The 20715-nt window shown below is 48.5% G+C and overlaps 1 long non-coding RNA gene across 1 annotated transcript in view; it reads right to left on the bottom strand.

Annotated features, from left to right (window-relative positions):
- Positions 1 to 2535: 2535 nt before the first annotated feature.
- The window catches only part of LOC146045354 (uncharacterized), a 34331-nt gene continuing 16151 nt past the window's right edge, over positions 2536 to 20715 (bottom strand). The window contains exons 2-3 of the long non-coding RNA XR_014465423.1: positions 7270 to 7453; positions 2536 to 3414 (exon numbers count right to left, since the gene is read on the bottom strand). This is a non-coding gene — a long non-coding RNA (uncharacterized LOC146045354). The remainder of the gene's footprint in view (positions 3415 to 7269; positions 7454 to 20715) is intronic.

A 20715-nucleotide genomic window follows, 5' to 3' on the forward strand; every position in this document is an offset into this window, starting at 1 on the left:
AAGTCATCAGGCCTGGCCAGGCGGGCCTACAGCTACAGCCCCCGCCGGCAAGTCAGCGGCACAGACAGTGAGTGAGCAATGCTCCTGTCTTGTAAATCTCCGGCGGGTGGAGGAGCTGCCGCTGCCCGCCCCCTCCCCCAGCCCAGCTACTCGGTGGGGCTTGCTTCCCCCCTCTATGGGGGGGTTCATCCTCCTCTGCATGGTAATTATTTTTACAAAGTGGTGCGGGGTGGGGGGGGGTCGGGTGTCAATGGCAGCTATTTCTTTTTTACACGGTGGTGCTTCCTGCCTCTATTGGGGGGGGGGGGGGGGCGGTATCCTGTAGGTTTGCCGAGGGCGCCTAGATGCCTTGCACCGGCCCTGAGGACAGGGTGTAGGGTTGGGGTACTTGGATGCACAGGACAATATAGTCTCCATAATATAATAATTAGGTTTGTGTGCAAGGAGAAAAATAAATAAAATGAAGTGAAATGAAAATAAATATAAATAAAAATAGATGATACAAATGAGTATGACCTGTAAGCAAAATATTGAGGTTAATTTTAAAATGTTTACACTCTTCTATGGAGTGGCGGAGTGCCTGGTGCCAACCTATCTATCCCTGCTAAGCGGCAGGGATCTTTAGTCAGCTCTGTGGCTGAGTTACCTTATGCCGCGGCTTCCTTTCTCCATGCCTGGAGATTTACTGTGGGAGGTGTCGGGAATCTTCTGCAGGAGGTTTGCTTTGTGGCCACGGTGTTGATGTTCCTTTGCCACGGCTCCCTCCGTTTGCAGCGGGATCCAGCTGGGACAATCTTCAACCAATCTACAATTAACCCCGCTGAATCCCGCTGCAAACATATGGAGCTGCGGCAAAGCAAAATCAATATACCGGAGCAGCTTCAATCAGAGCGCGGTACAAACCCCATTCTTATATTTTATTAACAGTTATAGCGCATACATATTCCGCAGCGCTTTTTAGAGAATATTTGAACATTCACACTAGTCCCTGCCCCAATGGGGCTTACGATCTTCAGTATATTCCCTACTACATGTACAAATACACACATTCAGGGGGAGATTCTCTAAGCGAAAAATGCGGTAAAAACCCCGTTATCGGGGTTTTTACCGCATTTTTGGATGCTGTCAGCATCCCCCGCCGCCCCGCATCTCCCCCTCCCACCTCACCTGTGTCCAGGCAGCACAGAGCTGTGCTGCCCGGACCTGTGACCTCCTCCCTGCACTGATCCTCTTCCGGGTGCAGAGAGAAGGAGAGCCCGGCGCAGCAGCAGCAGCGCTGGGTGTGTGAGGGAGGGGGGAGCCGCCGGGACCTGCTGGGACCCGGCGACTCTCACCGCAAAGGACAGCTCTTAACGCAAGAGCTGTCCTTTGCCTTAATTATCGCATATGTTACAACATATGCGATAATTAAATATGCGAAGGGGGGCGGAGATTCTTAGAGAATCTCCCCCCCAATCATTGGGTTCATTTTGTTGGAAGCCAATAAACCTATCAGCATATTTTTGGATTGTTGGAAGAAACCGGAGTACCCAGAGTAAACTATACAAACTCCGACAGTTAAGGTGTGTACACACTTGTACAATTTAGACTATATTACAATTTAGACTATGTATACAATTTAGACTATCTGCATACAATTTAGACTATATAGTAAAGATCTGCACTATATAGTCTATGCAGCCAAGACTTTCTGGCTACGATACGGGAGCGCGCATCGGGATCGCAAGGGTTAAAACCCATACAATCTGCATGAGATCCAGATGAGATTTTGACTATATAGTGAAAATCTCATGCACATTGTAAAAGTGTGTACACACCATCAGGGCCATGGTGGGAATGAACCTATCACCCATACTTGCCAACATTGGAGGAGACCGGGGCGCGGCAAATTTTGGGGGGCACAGCCTGCCAAAAATGGGCATAGTCTATACTCGCAGCGCTCCCGTGAGGCCACGCCCCATTTTCCGCCGCTGTGGGGGCATGCCCAGCAGCTCTGTAAGCTGCTGGCCAGCCCCCAGCCCCTCTGCCTGCCTGTGCACAGCATCTATTCACGGACTACATTCCCCCATATTGTTCAGTGTATGGAGGCACGCAATCATTGTTGAATTTGCTTAATCCTTCATATGTGTCTCCTCATTGCTTACATTATAACCAGGATAACAATGCTACAAATTAACACGACAACTCTCGGACCTTAAGTAAATAACTCACTTCCAAACAACTCTTCAATGCCACAAAAGCACTGCACAAAGTAAATCTGGTGGTTTATACTGTGTGGTAAATCTGGGACATTGTAATGCTTGGTTATCTACTTTGCCTGAACTGCATTTTTTCATATGTTGCTGTGGAACCCATGAGGCTGTGGTATAAGGGCTAGACTGGTCAATATCAAGTCAGGTCTGGAGCAAATTCGAGAGAAATGAAGAACTGATCACCTTTAGAGCAAAGTTTGTAGAAAATCACAAATGTGATAAAAAAAATCCCGGAATAATCTGAAAATCTATGGTTTTCCGAATATTTCGGGTTTTGGGATATATGGATGAGGGATACTCAACCTGTACTGCCACAAGAGACGTGTACCTGCGGAAGATGATGTTAGCAGAACTGTGTCTGGATCTGCAGGGAATGGAGAAAGTATTGGTGACTCCTGGTGTTGTATGGGGCCTCTGTGAAAGCAGTACCATTGTTACTGGATCTGGATGAGTTGGAGGTGAGGGATACTTTGGCTGGACAAGCTGAACTTGTTTTTCTTATGATGAAAGTTAGCTATGGGGCCTGATTCAAAACTGTTCACTAGGCTGTGTATACTTGCATCGACGCGCCTACATTCCCAGGGGAACTCCCTTCGTTTTTATGGGGACACCCATAATACACTGTGCGTTCCCCTGTAGCAGAGAATAGTAGCAGAGAATGCGATCAGATAAAAATGAACCCCAAACTTTCCCATGTCCAGGGGGATTTGTAGTAGAAGAACCATCTGTGATCGCTATGACTGGGGAGTTTAATTCAGTCCATAGATTGCTTCAGCAGCTCCTGTACTGCGTATAGGAAAGGATCTGTTTGTCTTGCGCTTCCTTTGAATATCAAGTCTTATTAATGTGTTTGTTGTATGTAGGCTGCAATATGTTTGCAAAAGACTTTAATCTATCTACATAAATGAATAAGTAATGCGCTATTAGAATCACTGCATATTGCATAAGGATCCATCCTCCTTTACCTGTGTACAACACTAGACAATTAGAGCAGCTTCCAGTGGATCTGTTTCTCAGCAGATACATAGTGAATGTGCAGTTTGGTAGAAGAAACTGGAGCTAGGTTAGAGGCAGCTTGGCGTGTTCCTACCGGAGGCCCTTCCTGACACGGGCATGCCGGAGATGGCCGCATCATCTGCTCTGATGAAATATGTCGACATGGCTGGAAGGTGGACACAAGCATTCGGTCAACAATGGGAAGAGCGACAGTCAAAAGGTCAACATGTTTTCATGTTTTTTTTGTTCCGAAAGTCAACATAGTCGACATGGATACCGTCAAAGTGTACCACGTCACCTCTCATGGCCCGCTGCGCTAGCCATGCTTTGGGAACACTATTTTCTTCTCCCACCACGCCATAGTGGATGGTAGGGCATGAAATACCACCTGTCTGCACATGTCGCCCTGAAAAAGTAATGTCGACATTTTGATTGTCGACCTTAGCCATGTGGACCTATTTTAAGTGTCGACTTTCAGTTGTCGACCCAATGCATCTTGACTTAAATAGCGTTAACTGTATACCGTGACTTGCAGTGTTGGGAGATTTGACTTTACTGTTGTACTGTACTTATATGCCTTTGTACGATGTACCATGGGCCCTTATTCAGATCTGATCGCAGTACAAATTTGTTCTCAAAATGGGCAAAACCATGTGCACTGCAGGTGGGGCAGATGTAACATGTGCAGAGAGAGTTAGATTTGGGTGGGGTCTGTTGAATCTGAAATCTAAATTGCAGTGTAAAAATAATGCACCCAGTATTTACCCTGCACGGAAACAAAATAACTCACACAAATCTAACTCTCTCTCCACATGTTACATCTGCCCCACCTGCAGTGCACATGGTTTTGCCCATTTTGAGAACAAATTTGTACTGCGATCAGATCTGAATAAGGGCCCATGTACATTGTCGATAACATAAAAAATAAAAAAAAAAAAAGGGCCAGAAACACAGAGAACAGACTTTCTGTAATATTGTGTGTCAAGCCTATCCCCAACATGCAACTGTCATCCTTAGCAAAAGATCCACCAGAAAAAAATCCACCAGGAACAGATATCTTGGGGGAAATTTACGAATATGAAAAACCTAGTTTTTCGTATTAGTATTTTCCCTACGACTGTTTCAGTCGTATGCACAGTCGTGTTCCGGAGGGGGATTTACAAAGCAGTCATATATGACTGCTTTGTAACCCTCCGATGTCATAGCAATTCCAGGGTTGCCTACTCATTTCAAGGAGAAAAGTAAAAGGTAGGGGACGGGCCTTGCGTCACCAGGGGGCGGGCCTTGCGTCGCCAGGGGGCGGGCCTTGCAATATTTTGATAAACATGCAGCCACATTTTTTTGTAGCACAGTGGATGGGCAGAAGCCTGGCAGATTGGACAGGGCCAGGGCAGCGAGAAGCTGGACGGGGCATAAATGATTTACATGGATGGGCAGAAGCCTGGCAGATTGGACAGGGCTAGGGCAGCGAGAAGCTGTACAACACTTGCAGAATATGCCATCAATCTGCCAGGCTTCCACCCATCTGATACTGTGCTACAGATAAATGAAATCAAGTGCTGTACAGCTTCTCGCTGCCCCAGCCCTGTCCAATCTGCCAGGCTTCTGCCCATCCACTAAAATGATTTTAGTGGATGGGCGGAAGCCTGGCAGATTGGACAGGGCTGGGGCAGCGAGCTGTACAGCACTTGATTACATATTTCTGTAGCACAGTATCAGATGGGTGGTAGCCTGGCAGATTGATGGCCGGGGCAGCAAGAAGCTGCACGGGTCATCACATGTTGCACTTGCACTGTGCACTTGGAAGGTGACGACCACTGAATGAGGTAGGACAGGTGTAGGGGGAGGAGGGGGGCTTTGCAGTAAAATATGGAGAGAGAACAGGTTTCTCCTGCAGCCATCGCTCCTCTGTCCTCTCTGCGGCTCTGTGCGTCTCTGCCGCGTCTCTTCCGGGATGGCTACTGCGCATGTTCAAGATAACAGCGATGACACCGCCAACGTGATGACTCTGCTTCACGCGTCATTGCGTTGGCTGCGTCATTGTGGTTATCTCGCGCTGTAGCCATTGTGGCAGGGGGAAGCGATGCTCCGGGAGAAAGGGGGCTCTACCCAGGAGTCCGTGAGATTACCCACAATTCCGGGAGTCTCACGGACATTCCAGTAGAGTCGGCAACACTGAGTAATTCAAATTAGCTGGCCGTATATATACGGCCGCTAATACGAATTAGTGCAGGCAGTCTGCATGGATCAGTCAGATCCATCATATCAGTCAGATCCATCATATCCGTCAGATCCGTGCAGGCTGCAAGGTGTAATTTTTTATTTTTTATAAACCAGCGTGGGGTCCCCCTCACAGCTGTAACCAGCACCAGGCTTAAGGAGTTGGGGCCGGTAAATAAAAATCAGGGAACCCGACAAATAGGGGTTCCCCGATTTTTAACAACCAGCCCCAGGCTCCAGGTCCGGGGCTGGTTCCCAAAATATGGGGGACAAAATGACTAGGGATCCCCCGTATTTTAAGAACCAGCCCCAGGCCAAACCAGCCAGCAGGGTAATGCCACAGCCGGGGGGAGACTTTTTATACAAGTCCCCCCGGCCAAAGCATTCAGCCCTACCGACCAGTCAGCCTGGCTGAACACGCTTAACAATGAATATACCCAGCCGACAGGAAATCTAATGCAATGAAACATTGTCGGTCCCATAGATACTGAACGATATATCGCCTGATCACACAATATATTGTTCATGGGTGCATTCCTATGCATGTCATCATGCCATCAGGTTGGACATGCAGCATTGCCCTGGCAAATACCCCGCGGGTGCATTCATCAGTTGGTACACACTAAACAATGTGCCCAATATGTTGGTCCAATCCACCAGACATATTGCCTCATGTGTACCCAGATTTACACTCTGTTAAAGCAAATAAACTGCTACTATAATGATATAACTGATGGCCCACTGCCCAGTCTTGGTGGGCAAACGTCATTGTGGCAGGAATACAGGCATCTTGTAGCCCAGAAGTTGGTGCGGGTGCAGACAAACTCTAATACTAAATGTAACCGTGTACATAGGCCGAGCACCCAAATGCTCTGTTGGTCTAGTAGTAAGTCAGAAGTGCAAAAATGGGGTGATTCAGACCTGTCTGCTAGGCTGGGTGTACTCGCAGCCCAACTAGCAGGTAAACGTTGGCTGATTCTCCAACGGGCGATTCTGTTCCCTAGGATTCGAGCGGATGCATTCGCATACACAACCGCTCGCATGCGCCCGAACGGGAGAGAAATCGTTCGATCATCGCTCACCATCAAATGATTTATCCACTGTTCGCTAAGAAAAGTCAGCCTGGACTGATTTTTCCAGCACCCGATATCCGCCTAATCCCAGCGAGTGTGAAACCCGCTGAAGGAATTCACTACAGGGGTTTGCACATGTGTAAGCACGAAACATCGCTCAGGGGGCAGGACTGAATCACCCCCCTAGTGAGGCCAAAGATAGTGGATGCGTCTGGAGCTTTGTTTCCTTTTTTTTACTTCCCGGTACTATAGGTCTCTCCAATCCTCAGCTTCATTCTTGACTCTTACAAACAGAGAGTAATGCTGGGTACACACCAAAACGATTTGGATTGGATGCAAATTGTATGCAAATCGTGCAATCCGATTTGCATACGATTTGCATATGAGCCAATCCCATCTGTATTCAGATGAATTGATCTTAAACAGATCCTGCCTGCAGCAGGTAGGATGGAATCGGATCCAATTCGGATCCAACCAAAGGATTTTGACCCAATCTGCATCAAATCGGTCTGAATTGGATCCAGATTGATGGGATTGTGCCCAAATCATTTTGGTGTGTACCCAGCATTACTGTTTGATGCTGCGAGCCGTGATTGGCTAACTGAGACTACCCAAAGTGGTTGCCTCTAATTTTGGATTGCTGCGACGCTATCTTGGAACTGGGAGACATTGATTCGCTGATCTTGAAAATTCAAGCTTGCTATCAAGCCGAAAATGATGCAACGCACCTGTCTGACCGGATGATGGCTATGTTCTGTTGTCCACAGGAGGTCTGAATAAAGGAGAGCTGACTCCTGCCGGGATCTCTGCCACAATGTCAATAGTAAAGTATATAAGATGACTATAAAATAAATAACCGCTTTTCAAAAAGTGGAGTCACTTGTGCCAGGGAAGGGCTATTAGGAGAATGATCTGTGGACAGATGAAATAAGAGTATGATTTACAAATCCAGGGAACCCATCTGTGAGCTGAACTGTAACAGATTGTGATTCATGCAGAATGACAACGATTCCAAACACAAAGCAGTAAAAAAAAAAAAAAAACACACATTGGAATGGTTTAGTCCAAATTGTACCATTAGCTTAACTGTGTTATGACACAAAGCAAAATATACAACTGATGAAACACAGCTTTTGCTTTACAGGAAACAGCATCCAATGTGCTTGTGCCCTGAAAGATGGTTAAATGAACAGTTTCTATTGGTTCACAAAGATGTAGGATTGTGACCTTAGGACATATATAAATAGTGGGGCATGTTTTGTTGATATATGGGGAAGCTGTCATTAGGTCAACCACTATTGGTCGACAGTCAAAAGGTCGGCACATCAAAATGTCAACATGCAATATGTCGACATGGTAAATAGGTTGACACATGCAAAAGATGGACACATGGGCTTAACTAGATATTCGTAGGCCCCATAGCAAAAGTTTGTAAGGGCCCCCTATTTAGCAACCGATGGTGATAAATGTATATAAAACATATAAGTTAGACAGTAAAGATGGGCCCCCTTCAGCTCTGGGCCCCATAGCAGCTGCACCCCTTGCACCTATGGTAGTTACACCCTTGGGTCGACATGAATAAAGGCAGAAATTAGTTTTTCATGATTTTTTTTAAACCGTCTTGTTCATATTTTACCATCCCAGTGGGCATAGGGGGGGGGGGGGGGGGAGTGTGCTGTGCGCAGCGAGCCTTGCAAGGGGACATGTCACACTTATATGGTGTCCATGTCAACCTACGCTTGGTATCCATGTCAACCTATGTCGACCTACGCCCAGAGGATGGTCCACCGCGACTGCTTGGGGGAGCAAGCGCCAACGGAGCGCCACTGGTGCTCCACAGGGCAGACAGTCTCCCTGTACCTGCTGAGAGCTGCCCGTGACGCCACCACCGCCGCATTCCAGGTCCGGCACCGCAGATATCCTCCTGGCTCCATCTCCTGCAGTTCTAATGAAAAAATACATGACAAAATGGCTGCCCCCAATGCTTAGAAGGTTTGCCCGTATCGCCCCACGTGTACACAGCGTGCGATCGCGATGCAAGAGCTGTCATCACACACCCTCCGCTAATACGCTTGGGCACGCCTAGTGTTTTTTTTCTGCCATGCCTTGTTTTTCTTAGCGCACCTTGTGAATGGCTAGCGAAGGAAGAAAGTAGCAGGGCCTTTTCGCTAGCAGGCGTTGTGCACGCACATTGCGGTCCATATGCATGCACAGTATACCGATAAATGCCTGATGTCTGAATCGGACCCAAAGTGTGGGCGCGTAGTATTTCTTATTTATATACTTATTATACACAGTCCAATGTTGTATATTTTTTATGTTTCTCTGCTGCAAATGTTGTGACTCATACACGTAAAATAATATGCTATGATTTATATGGAGGGCTGGTGCACCGATAAGCACCGATAATAATAACGATTACCAGCAGCGCAATCTCGCTGCTTCCGATTGGCTGATTACGTATCTACCTCTCTAATTGATGCACTTAAATCATCAGTGCCGTGGCCATATTATATCAAATCACAGTTGTCTGTTTGCATTACTTCACTGACATCTGTTTGGCTTACAGCAGGTAAGGACATTACTATTGTATTTTAGATGTAAAGATGTATTTAATCGCATTTCATAAGGGAAAATGCAACTATCTTTTAATAACTGTCAAGACAATATTCTCTCTGTTGTGTATGTAACTATTACATTGTAATATTATGTAGAGTTAGGGTAATACAACTTCACCATGTGATACCATCTAGCCACAGAGATTGGTTAATGAGTGCTCGCAGTGTGTACAAAGGTAAAGCATACTGCCACTTTATTCACACACTGAGGGCCTGATTCAGTTTGGATCATCCCCAGCGTATTCGCTCTGGGGACCGATGGTGCGGCTCTGTGCATGAGTATAGATGGATATACAACAGGGTTGCCTACCCTCCCGGAATGACCCGAAATCGGGTCCCTCTCCCGGTCCCCCGGAAAGAAGGGCAACCCTCCCGCAAAGCCGCCCGCTCCCGCAATCCCCCCCCCCTGCCGTCACCCACGACCCCCCTCGGCGGGGGGGGGGTCCATGAGTCAAATGACGCGAATTGCTCAATTTTAGCCCCGCCCACCGCAGTGCAATGCCTTAAAAATGGCACGTTGGGGGCGTGACTAAAACAGCACATTCGCTGTGGTCACGCCCACAAGCAAATGGCCACCCGTGAGGCTCCGCCCCCACCCATTTTCACTCCCCACAGCCCCCCCCCCTGAGCTGGCTGCACTCTCCCGGAAAGGGCAGCCAGATTGTAGGCAAGTATGTATACACATGTCCCAGGCACAACTAGGAAACAAAGACACCCAGAAAAGACACAGGAGCAGCAAGAAATGGATCACTCTATGCAGGAGGAGGGCAAGAGATTCCCCAAAGCACCCACCTAGGAGGGGAGAGACACCCTCCACCCCTCCTGGAACCCGCTCCCCTCCAGGTCCACCCTGCTGTCCCTGCACAATGACCGATCCTCACCACATTCCCTTCCACTGCCCCCACCCTGTTTCTCTAACTGGAGCTGCGATGATGCACAGAACAGATTTCTATGGAGCCAGGCTTCACCCCAGGCAATCTGTCCCCCTGTACCATGTCGTGGGCACTCTTTGGCAGAGACAATAACTCCCTCCCCCATGGAACAATGGAATCCAGAACAATGGCTCCCCATGGATGCGTTGAACTTGGCCCTACACATGAACTCTGCTCTCCACCACCTTCCCCATCCTCCACACCTCCTGCCTCACCACCCACCCACCAACCATTCACTTCCAGCTGAAGACACATGATCAACCCAGGGAGAACACAGCGCAGTGCACACTCACCACGCACCAGATCCCCAGGTATCCCAAACCAATTCCATCAATACCTCCAAATCCTCTGGAGTACCTCTGCACCCCAGATCCACGCCACCCAACCTTCTATACACCCACTTTCAAATTCCCTCCTTAACTATAAACACTTGTCGTACATTTGGGGCAAAGCTCCTGTGCTCAGGCTGAATGTATCTTGTATAACATGTCCATGCCAGGACACCTTTATAGTGTATATTATTTCCAGGGGTGTATTAGGAGAGGAGGGGGGCCGCCCATGTGCAGTCTCCATCTGGACCCTCTCCTTTCTAGCCGACAGTGAGTAGACTCTGGCACTGTGTCAAAGTCTACTGTTCATGTATAGGTCTTTGGGAACACAGGGCCTAATTCAGACCTGATCACAGGGCACATTTTGTTTGCAAATGGACAAAACCATGCTGCACTGCAGGTGGGGCAAATGTAACATGTGCAGAGAGAGTTAGAGGTACTTGTTTCCTAGCACGTAGCCAGCGATAAATATTGTGTCCATCGGGACCCCCCGAAATCGCGTCGATCGCATCGCAAGCAACCAAATCGCATGCGATGTGATCGATGCGATCAACGCGATTTTTACATTGGAATCAATGTAAAATTGTCCCTGAGACCCGATTTTACATTGGCCCCAATGTTAAATGGCCCTTTTTATTGTTTCCCAACCCTGATGGGTCAAATGCCCCCCCATTGTTAACGCCACCCCACGATCAACGCCAACCCGAAGCGTTTCGAGTGCAGCGAGCCCGCGAGGGGCGGCGGTACGTGTCCTCCGACCTTTTCATATACCCACTATCCACATCGGCGCGGAGTTTAAATTATATAGTGTGGCGAGCGCAGCGAGCCACCAAGCCCGAAGCGTGGCGAGCACAGCGAGCCCCGCAAGGGGCTGCGCATTACTTCACAGGTATTACGCGTCCCCTCGCCATTCTTCGGGCTGGGTGGCTCGCTGCGCTCGCCACACTATATAAAATCAACTCCACCACGACGTGGATAGTGGGGGTATGAAAAGGTCGGAGGACGCGTACCGCCGCCCCTCACGGGCTCGCTGCACTCGAAACGCTTCGGGTTGCCGTTCATCGTGGGGTGGTGTTAACAATGGGGGGTGAATTTCTCATGTAAAATACCCATAAGGGTGGGTATACATTGTTCCCTATGTAAAATCGCTTCCATCACATCAGTCGCATCGCATGCCTTAACTTAAGGCAGGCGATGGACGCAAATTTTTAATTGTCGGGGAAAAGGCTAAAAATAGCCCTGAAATCGCGTCGGTCGCGTCCATCGCATACCTTAACTTAAGGTATGCGATCACTTACGACGGGCGCCGTGCTAGGAAACAAGTACCGAGTTACATTTGGGTGAGGTGTCTTCAAACTGAAATCTAAATTGCAGTGTAATACGGCCTACACACATGCCGATATTAAGGCATTTTCTAAGCGATTTTGCTTAGTTTGGCAAAGTCGCTTAGCAAATGCCCTCACATCGGTGTATGTGTGGGGGCTATATCGGCAGCAGTTTTCTTAGAAGGCTATTATTAGTTTCCCAGTTAAAATGAAGGCTGCCACAATGTACTTTCACTTTTTAGCCACAAACTCTCCTCCCTACCCCCAGCCCCTGTCTGCTCCTACCTCCAATCTTTGTCTTCACAGCTAACTCTCTTTATATACAGCAAGTTTAAAACAGTGTCCCTGCAAAAATTGCTTTTACTTTCTGTTATTACATCTTTTAGCACACAAAGGAGTAGTTTGGTCCGTTGAGTGGCCTCTAGGGGTCACTGGCGGTAGTTCTCCATATAGAGGTGAGGAGTAGTTAGCCATTTATATACTGTATATAGATGGCATCTTTCCTCCAAATAAGCAGACATATGTAGGTCAAACATTACCAAAAGCTAACGGTCCAAGGATGCACATTCCATACCAGGTTTTAAGTATATCTATGCTTAGCCACAGGTGACTTAATTAGTAACTCAGTTCATTTGATTTAACCATCTGTGCTGAGCCATGGATATCTTTAAAACCAGGAGAATCTTGTTTGGGTGCGAGTATACTCAGTCGCCATTTGTGCTGGAAGCGGGCGGGATAACATGAAACGCAAAGCTGCGAACTTCGCAGCTTCGCGTTTCAACCAGAATGACCTCCCAAATCTGGACAGGAACTCCCAAGGAGATCCGATCTGAACCAATTGTGGGATTTGGATTGCAAAAAAAACATGATTTTATCTTTTTTTTATTGTTTTTTTATCAATGAGTATAAAAAAAAATCGCTTTCGAATTGAATCTGAACCTAAATACTTGAGGGTGGTTTTACAAAACCAAAATCAAAACATGAGAATGACATCAAAACATGGAGTCTGCAACCATTTTTAGTTTAATACATGGTTTTGCCTTAAAAAAATGGATCCATATGCAAATAGGACATCAGTGTTCTATAATGAAATGGGTTAAAGCTATATTATTTACGTTGTCAGATCACCTATAAATGCGATCGGGGATTAGAGGAAGAGCCGGTCAGATTTTAAGTCAAAATAATGTTGGATTACATATGATTCTAAAGAATTTCTCTTACAGCTATATATATGTCTGCCTTGGGTACTGTACCTCACCTCAGATTGATAGCTGCTGATATTTTGGCAAGGTCCCATAGAAACCACCAGCTCTATCAGTACTGTAGGTAATTGAGTATTCGTGCTGCTCAAATTCAGTTTGGAATGTCAGTTGGTGGCAGTGGGTGTGGCTCCCCTATTTGAAATTTGAACTGAGACATTAGTGATCATGCTGCATCCTATAACACAACATTGCGATACCATTGGCCGGCTGTGTGACCCACGGGGTGATGCGAGCTGGCTCCCGCAGATCTTACCACAAGGCCGGGAAATCTCTGTCATCCTGGCCTCTGCACTCCCCCACAAATGTAACCGGCCTCCGTTTTGCCGAATGGGGGCCATTGCTGCCCCCTCAATCACTCAATCAACTGTAGTGCGTCCAACCCAGATTTATACAGTGTTTAATAAAACCCTTTTTGTTACATTCTGTACTACACCCATCCTGTAAGAACATTTTGAAGTCAATTCTCTGGTTCCCATAATAATTATGTGTAAGGCTGCAGTCACTGTGCTGCGGACAGTAGGCAGCATCAGGTCACTGTTTATCCAGGAGTTGCTAATGCATGACCTCTTGCCCTAGTAACTTCCTCCTGCACAGTCCCTTATTGGTTTGTGAAGACTGTCTGGCTGGAGAAGGGTTAAAGAGGGCAGTTGTATTGTCAGCATTGTATTCTGACACTAACCCTTCATGACATATTTCAGCTGGGGGTTCTGTGTTGACCTACTTTATTTCTTTGAAATATATGACTTTGCGTGGCCTTGAAAACCACTCTTCGAAAAGGACGTAGGGGCATCCGGTCACCGGCAGGAATGAGAGACCTGGGGCAGTGTACAAACAGTCATTACAAATATGCTGCTTCCATGATGCCGCAGTGTCTTTAGGCGCTGGTCAATGTCCCGCGGGTGGGTACAAAGATCGCATAACACAAGGGGCACGCAACATATACACTGTGCATGCCAAGATATAAAGAGTGGAGTTATTGCTAAATAATTAGACTGAGACCCATTCACAGTCACACAGCTGTAGGCTGTAAAAGCCGGTAGCTTCAATTAGAAGATTACGATTTGTTTTCTAATCAACTTATATTATTTTAATGTCTGCATTATCTGCATTAACAATTTTAAAGACAATATTGCCAATACAGCATGGATCACTAATGTGTGAATTCGCAGTGGACTACGAGCAGTGGCGTAGAGGGGGAGGGGCGGGTATATTTTTCCAGAGCCCAGGTCTGCTTCCCCCTCCCCCGCTGCAGGGAACCGGGCAGTGGGCAGAGAGATGACAAGCTGCCTCCACAGCAAACCTCTCCCCTCATCTCAGCATTCACTACTCAGTGCCCTGTGCTGGGAAGAGAGACAGCTGCAGCGGCACAGCCTCTCCCCTCATCTCAGCAATCACTGCTCAGTGCCGTGTGCTGGGGAGAGAGACAGCTGCAGCGGCACAGCCTCTCCCCTCATCTCAGCATACACTGCTCAGTGCTGTGTGCTGGGGAGAGAGAGACAGCTGCAGCGGCACAGCCTCTCCCCTCATCTCAGCATACACTGCTCAGTGCTGTGTGCTGGGGAGAGAGACAGCTGCAGCGGCACAGCCTGTCTCGTCAGCTCAGCATACACTGCTCAGTGCTGTGCTGGGGAGAGAGACAGCTGCAGCGGCACAGCCTCTCCCCTCATCTCAGCATACACTGCTCAGTGCCGTGTGCTGGGGAGAGAGACAGCTGCAGCGGCACAGCCTCTCCCCTCATCTCAGCATTCACTGCTCAGTGCCGTGTGCTGGGGAGAGAGACAGCTGCAGCGGCACAGCCTCTCCCCTCATCTCAGCATACACTGCTCAGTGCCGTGTGCTGGGGAGAGAGAGACAGCTGCAGCGGCACAGCCTCTCCCTTCATCTCAGCATTCACTGCTCAGTGCCGTGTGCTGGGGAGAGAGACAGCTGCAGCGGCACAGACTCTCCCCTCATCTCAGCATACACTGCTCAGTGCTGTGTGCTGGGGAGAGAGACAGCTGCAGCGGCACAGCCTCTCCCCTCATCTCAGCATACACTGCTCAGTGCTGTGTGCTGGGGAGAGAGACAGCTGCAGCGGCACAGCCTGTCCCCTCAGCTCAGCATACACTGCTCAGTGCTGTGTGCTGGGGAGAGAGACAGCTGCAGCGGCAGCCTGTCCCCTCTCTCCTTCTGTGTGTGCAAGGAGGCACCCATCCACCATCCCACACAAATTACAGTGCTTTTTTTCCCCCACGGTGACCACACCCCCTCCCGGAGGCCATGCCCACTGTATTTTACTGGCACCCCTGACTGCGAGTAGAAAGCCCCCGCCCACAGTAGTAGAAATGTGGTCCTAGTGCCGTATTCCTTTGCCGGTCCGAGTGCATACCTCCCAACTGTCCTGCTTATTTCGGGAACATCCCTTTTTTGGGGACGTTCCCACGTCCCTTCAGGGGCTAGCAGTGTCTCGCGGTAGGGGGGCAGTTAAGAGCCCCCCCTGTCATCCGCATGCACACAGCATCTATTACTGCAGCCACAGGGTCTAGGGGCATAGCCAGAAGCTCAGTGAGCTTCTGAGCATGCCCACACAGCAGAGAAGGCCAAGCCCCAAAACATTTGTTGCGTAAACTGTCCCTCTGGGCTTCCATCAAATGTTGGGAGGTATGCAAGCGGTGCCAAGTCCGGGCTGGGGTCTGTTGTCATATCATCCCATCAGCCAGTCATCTGTACAGTATGTTCCATTTATAGTCCTGTGGATGGTATGGCTTTTGCCCATGTGACTTAACATGGACGGATGTTGGAAGATGTGTGTTTAAGAGCATTGCCATCGCCAGCCTGATAAAGATAATTGTACCCAAGTACACAGTGTAACATTGCGCTGGAGCTAGTCAGAGCTCATCTCCAGTTAAATACAACTTACGGTATTCACTTCAGTAGAATGTTTTCAACTCAATGCAGGACTTAAAACAGAAAACACCCACACAACTGCTGTTTAAAATACCAAACTTGCTTCATGGCTTTTAGTAATATCCGAGTCCATTTCTACAAATGATACAAATTCATATTTAAAATATCTTTTTTCTTAGGAAAGAAACATCAATCTTCTCATGGAAAGTGGTAATGATTACCTAACGACCAATTCGTTAAATACCTCTAAAGATGTAGTCTATATAAGGATTGGACGGATTGGCTGTCTGCGTACGCCACATTCTACAACAATACCTCATCTTTCTGAGTAATAATATAATATGACACTTTTATTGAATTCATATAAGCAGTAAGATTGCATTTTTGCCTGACGTTTTTTTTAGAGGGGGGTTCCACATGTAATCCAAAATCTCCTACTCTGCAGTGCATTGGAGCATAGGCGCCGATTCCGTAGGTGCTCCCGGGCCTGAGCTCCCACAGTAAATGTTAAGCACCCACCAGGCCCGTCAGCACGTCAGACTGCAGAGAAGAGTACAGCACAGGGCCGGAGGGAGCGAGGCGGGCGGAAGGGAGTGAGTGCTGACATCAAACCGCGCAGAAGTACAGCCTGTACAGGGCAGAGTGCGTCGGAACGTTGGGAGCTGACATCACACAGCGGGCAGAAGTACAGGGCAGTGCGGTACAGTGTGGCGGGAGATATATCACTATATATGCGTTCACTATATCAGCAATGTCCAAAGGCAAATCTAGAAATATGGTCCCAGATCCAAATATTGAAGTAGGCTGGACCTCTGCGTGGTATTACAAATTAAACCACACACCGTAATTCCCTTTACACATTTTAGCAAACTCCGTAATACCCATTACAAATAAAGCCACACGCCGTAATGCCAATTACACATAAGGCCACACACCATAATGCCCATTACACATTGTGCCACACATCATGATGCCCATTACATACTATATAACAAACCATAATGCCCATTACATATTTGACACATAAGTGCCGCTTACCTACATGTTTTCATTGCTAGGGGGTTCATGCTCAATGCCAAGAGGGCTTCATGATTGTTGCCAAGGGGGAATACATGCTTGCTGCAAAGAGGGAGTTGTTAAATGCTCATTGCAAAGGGGGGATTGCTAAGGGGGAATACATGATTGTTGCCAAGAGGGAGTGAATTGTTCCTAGCCTAGGGAGAGTTAAATGATCATTGCAAAAGGGGAGTGAATTTGCTCATTGGGGGAGGATTGCTCATTGCCAAGGGGGAGAGGGATTGCTCGTTGCCAGAGAGGAATGAAATTGCGCATTGCCAAGGGGGTCAGAATTGATCGTTGCCAAGGGGGAAGAAATTGCTTATTGCCAAGGGGGAGGGTATTGCTAGTTGCCAAGGGGGAGGGTATAGCTCATTGCCAAGGGGGAGGCAATTGCTTGTTGCCATAGGGGAGGGAATTGCTCATTGCCACAGGGGAGGGTATTGCTAGTTGCCAAGGGGGAGAGTATTGCGCATTGCCAAGGGGGAGGGAATTGCTCGTTGCCACAGGGAGGGTATGGCTAGTTGCCAGGGGGGGGGGGTATAGCTCATTGCCAAGGGGGAGGGTATTGCTCGTTTCCAAGGGGGAGGGAATTGCTCGTTGCCAAGGGGGAGGATATTGCTCATTGCCAAGGGGGAGGGAATTGCTCGTTGCCACAGGGGAGGGTATGGCTAGTTGCCTGGGGGGGGGGGGGTATAGCTCATTGCCAAGGGGGAGGGTATTGCTCGTTTCCAAGGGGGAGGGAATTGCTCGTTGCCAAGGGGGAGGATATTGCTCATTGCCAAGGGGGAGGGTATTGCTCGTTGCCAAGGAGGAGTGACACCGGGCGCACACAATTTATAGAGATACGACAACCGGGCAGAAAAGGGCTGTGCGCTACCCGGATGTATAGTCCCTGTCTAACTACTAAACAAAGCAGCAGCTCCGTCCCTGTTGATCGGGATCAGGAGCGGCATTGGTGGTATTGGTGGCCGCTCCTGATTGGCTGCCGGACCCCGAGCTCCTATTGGCTCGCGGTTCATCGGGAGCATTGACGCGGTATTGTCTAGATTCCCTTCAGTTTTTACATTTTTCCCATCATGCACTGGGTCCATGTATACCTGGAGGGGGAATATAAATCTGTTGCGAGCGAAGCAAGCCATCGTGCCCAAAGCGTGCGGGCGTAGCCCACGAGGGTACAATGCAGCTAAAATAAAACAAAATAACCTACACCTACGTGAATTACAGATAAAATAAAAAACGTTGTGAGGGCATCTTACAACTTCCGCCCCCACCGAACGTCACATCCTGTAATCAAAATCGAAGGGGATCTAGTCTCTACCTTGACGGTATCTACGGGGACGGAGCTGTTTGTTTGCTTTGAAGTTAGCCAGTGATTATACAGCCGGGCAGCTTACAGCCCATATCTGCCCAGCTGTCATTTCTTTAAATTGTGTATGCGGCGTGGGTGGCCTAATGGGTGGTCCGGTGCACCCACAGACCACCCCTTAGATTAGCCTATGGCAGTGTCTCACAGCCGTGCTGGTGTAGGATTGTGCATTTGGTCTGTGATGTACAGTATAGTCATGTGAGTATTAATACTCAATCATGTTGGTGGCATCAATTACTTTCAATGCATTTCATGGTGTGTACTGTGACATTGTGGCGTAATGTGTAAAAAGGGGGACTCAGCTGCTGTAATGTGTAAAAAGGGGGACTCTGCTGCTGTAATGTGTAAAAAGGGGGACTCTGCTGCCGTAAGTTGAATATTGGAGACAACTGTTCTGCATAATATAAATTGGTAATGTGTTGTGGCCACGCCCCTTCCCCATGAAGCCACTCCCCTATATTTTTTACTTGAGCACCCACCAGCAAAACCATAAATCGGCACCTATTTATTATTATTTATTATTTATTTACAGTTTCTTATATAGCGGAGTCTCTTTGTTCATAGTATTTGTGCCTTATAATGTGCATTTGGTGAGTAACAGAAATGTTGTTTTTCCATGAGTGATACGGGATTACTTTATTAGATAAATAATTAATAGCCGTTATATGCTCAGTCACTGTACAAGTGGCTGCTGGGACCTGCAGCATTTCCTAATATTTAGTGTCACCAATATGCAAACATTCTAAAAACCAGGAAGGAGCAGTTTTAAGAAAAAGTATAGTGTCATTAATGTAACTAGGTCATCAAATGCATTCAGGGTGGACCCCAATGGCTGGAGCTGTGCATTAGCAGAGATACACTGTACATGGCAGTAGTATACGTGTGGTCTAAGCAGGGCCGGTGCAAGGCACCGGAGCGCCCCAGGGGGGGGGGGTGTCCGCACGGTCTGAGGGGTACCTCCCCAGCAACTTACAGAGCCCCGTCGGGTGCCGTCGTCTGGCCAGGAGAGAGGGATCCGCCCGTTGTACCGCCCAGCCGGAGTGAAGTGCTGCCCGCTTCCTTTCATCATCATCCGCCGGGCGGCGGCGCGGGAAGCGCTTCTGATTTTGAAAACACTGGCCGCACGCTAAATGGCTGAATCAGCGTGCGGCCAGTGTTTTCAAACCCAGAAGCGCTTCCCGCGCCGCCGCCCGGCGGATGACGATGGACGGAAGCGGGCAGCACTCCAGCTGGGTGGTACAACGGGCGGCTCCCTCTCTCCTGGCTCTCTCTCCTCTCCGGGCAGCTCCCTCTCTCCTGGTCCTGGACGATGGCACCTGACGGGGCTCTGTAAGTTGCTGGGGGCGCCGCAGGTACCCCTCAGACCGCGCGGACCCCCCCTGCTGCATATAACCCACCCCGCCGGATAGCGCCGTGGGGACCCCTCTGACGGACCCCCCTGCTGTATATACAGTAGCCGGGGGGGAGGAGGGGGAGTTCACTTCTGCTCACCTCCGTTCACCTCCATTCACCTCCATCGGGGGGGACCACCTGGTTGCTTCAAACTTCTACCCTCCAGTGGCCGGTGCCCTAGGCAAATGCCTAAAGCTGCCAAGTGGTGGCGCCAGCCCTGGGTCTAAGCATAGTCCAAAGGTTTGGTAAACTGGCAACCAGCTCAGCAAAGCAGGGAGTGGGGCGGGTGTGATGTGAATAAGGGCGGAACTCACATGAGAAGGCTGTACAGGAGGCATAGCACATCACATCATCAGGGCCACGCATTGCACAGCGGGGGCCACAATGAGACAATTCAGTAAGGATCAGCACCATCCAAGAGGATATTTCAGTGGATTTACCCACCTTTCCGGGGGGCTAAGACAGGCCCCAAATTTTTGGAAGCCTCCAAGCTGTTAAGTGTGGGTAGATGCACTGGCATGACTAGATGTGCAGTCTTGATACCATTTCAGGGTCTAGCAGACAAGAGGGCAGGGGAGTAGCATAAGCAGAGTAGGTAGAGCTCACACAGGATTTAGGCTGGTACATGGGAATCAAGAGCAGAATGATACAATGGGGCTCGACTGGTAAAATAACCTAGCAAAGACTCTGCAAGTAGAGGGCGGCTGGCGGCATTTACCTGTTTGCTAGCCTGCGAGTATACGCGGGTCTGAACCATGCGGTAACACATGAGAACAAAATTATAATAAGAAATGTAAGGCTGAAGGTTCCAAAAGTTGGAATTGATGGATAAATTAGTGAAAATAGTGGAGCAGTGGAGAAGTTGCTTATTTCAACCAATCAGCTTTGAGGTGGCATTTGTCAAGTTCATTCTATAAAATAATAGGTGGAAGCTCATTGGTTGCTATGGCAAACTTCTACATTGTTCTATTTCTCCACCTTTGTTTCATGACTCGCTATATCAGC

Source organism: Crinia signifera, chromosome 11 (genome assembly GCF_055691185.1).
Source record: "Crinia signifera chromosome 11, ASM5569118v1, whole genome shotgun sequence".
NCBI classification, from domain to species: domain Eukaryota; kingdom Metazoa; phylum Chordata; class Amphibia; order Anura; family Myobatrachidae; genus Crinia; species Crinia signifera.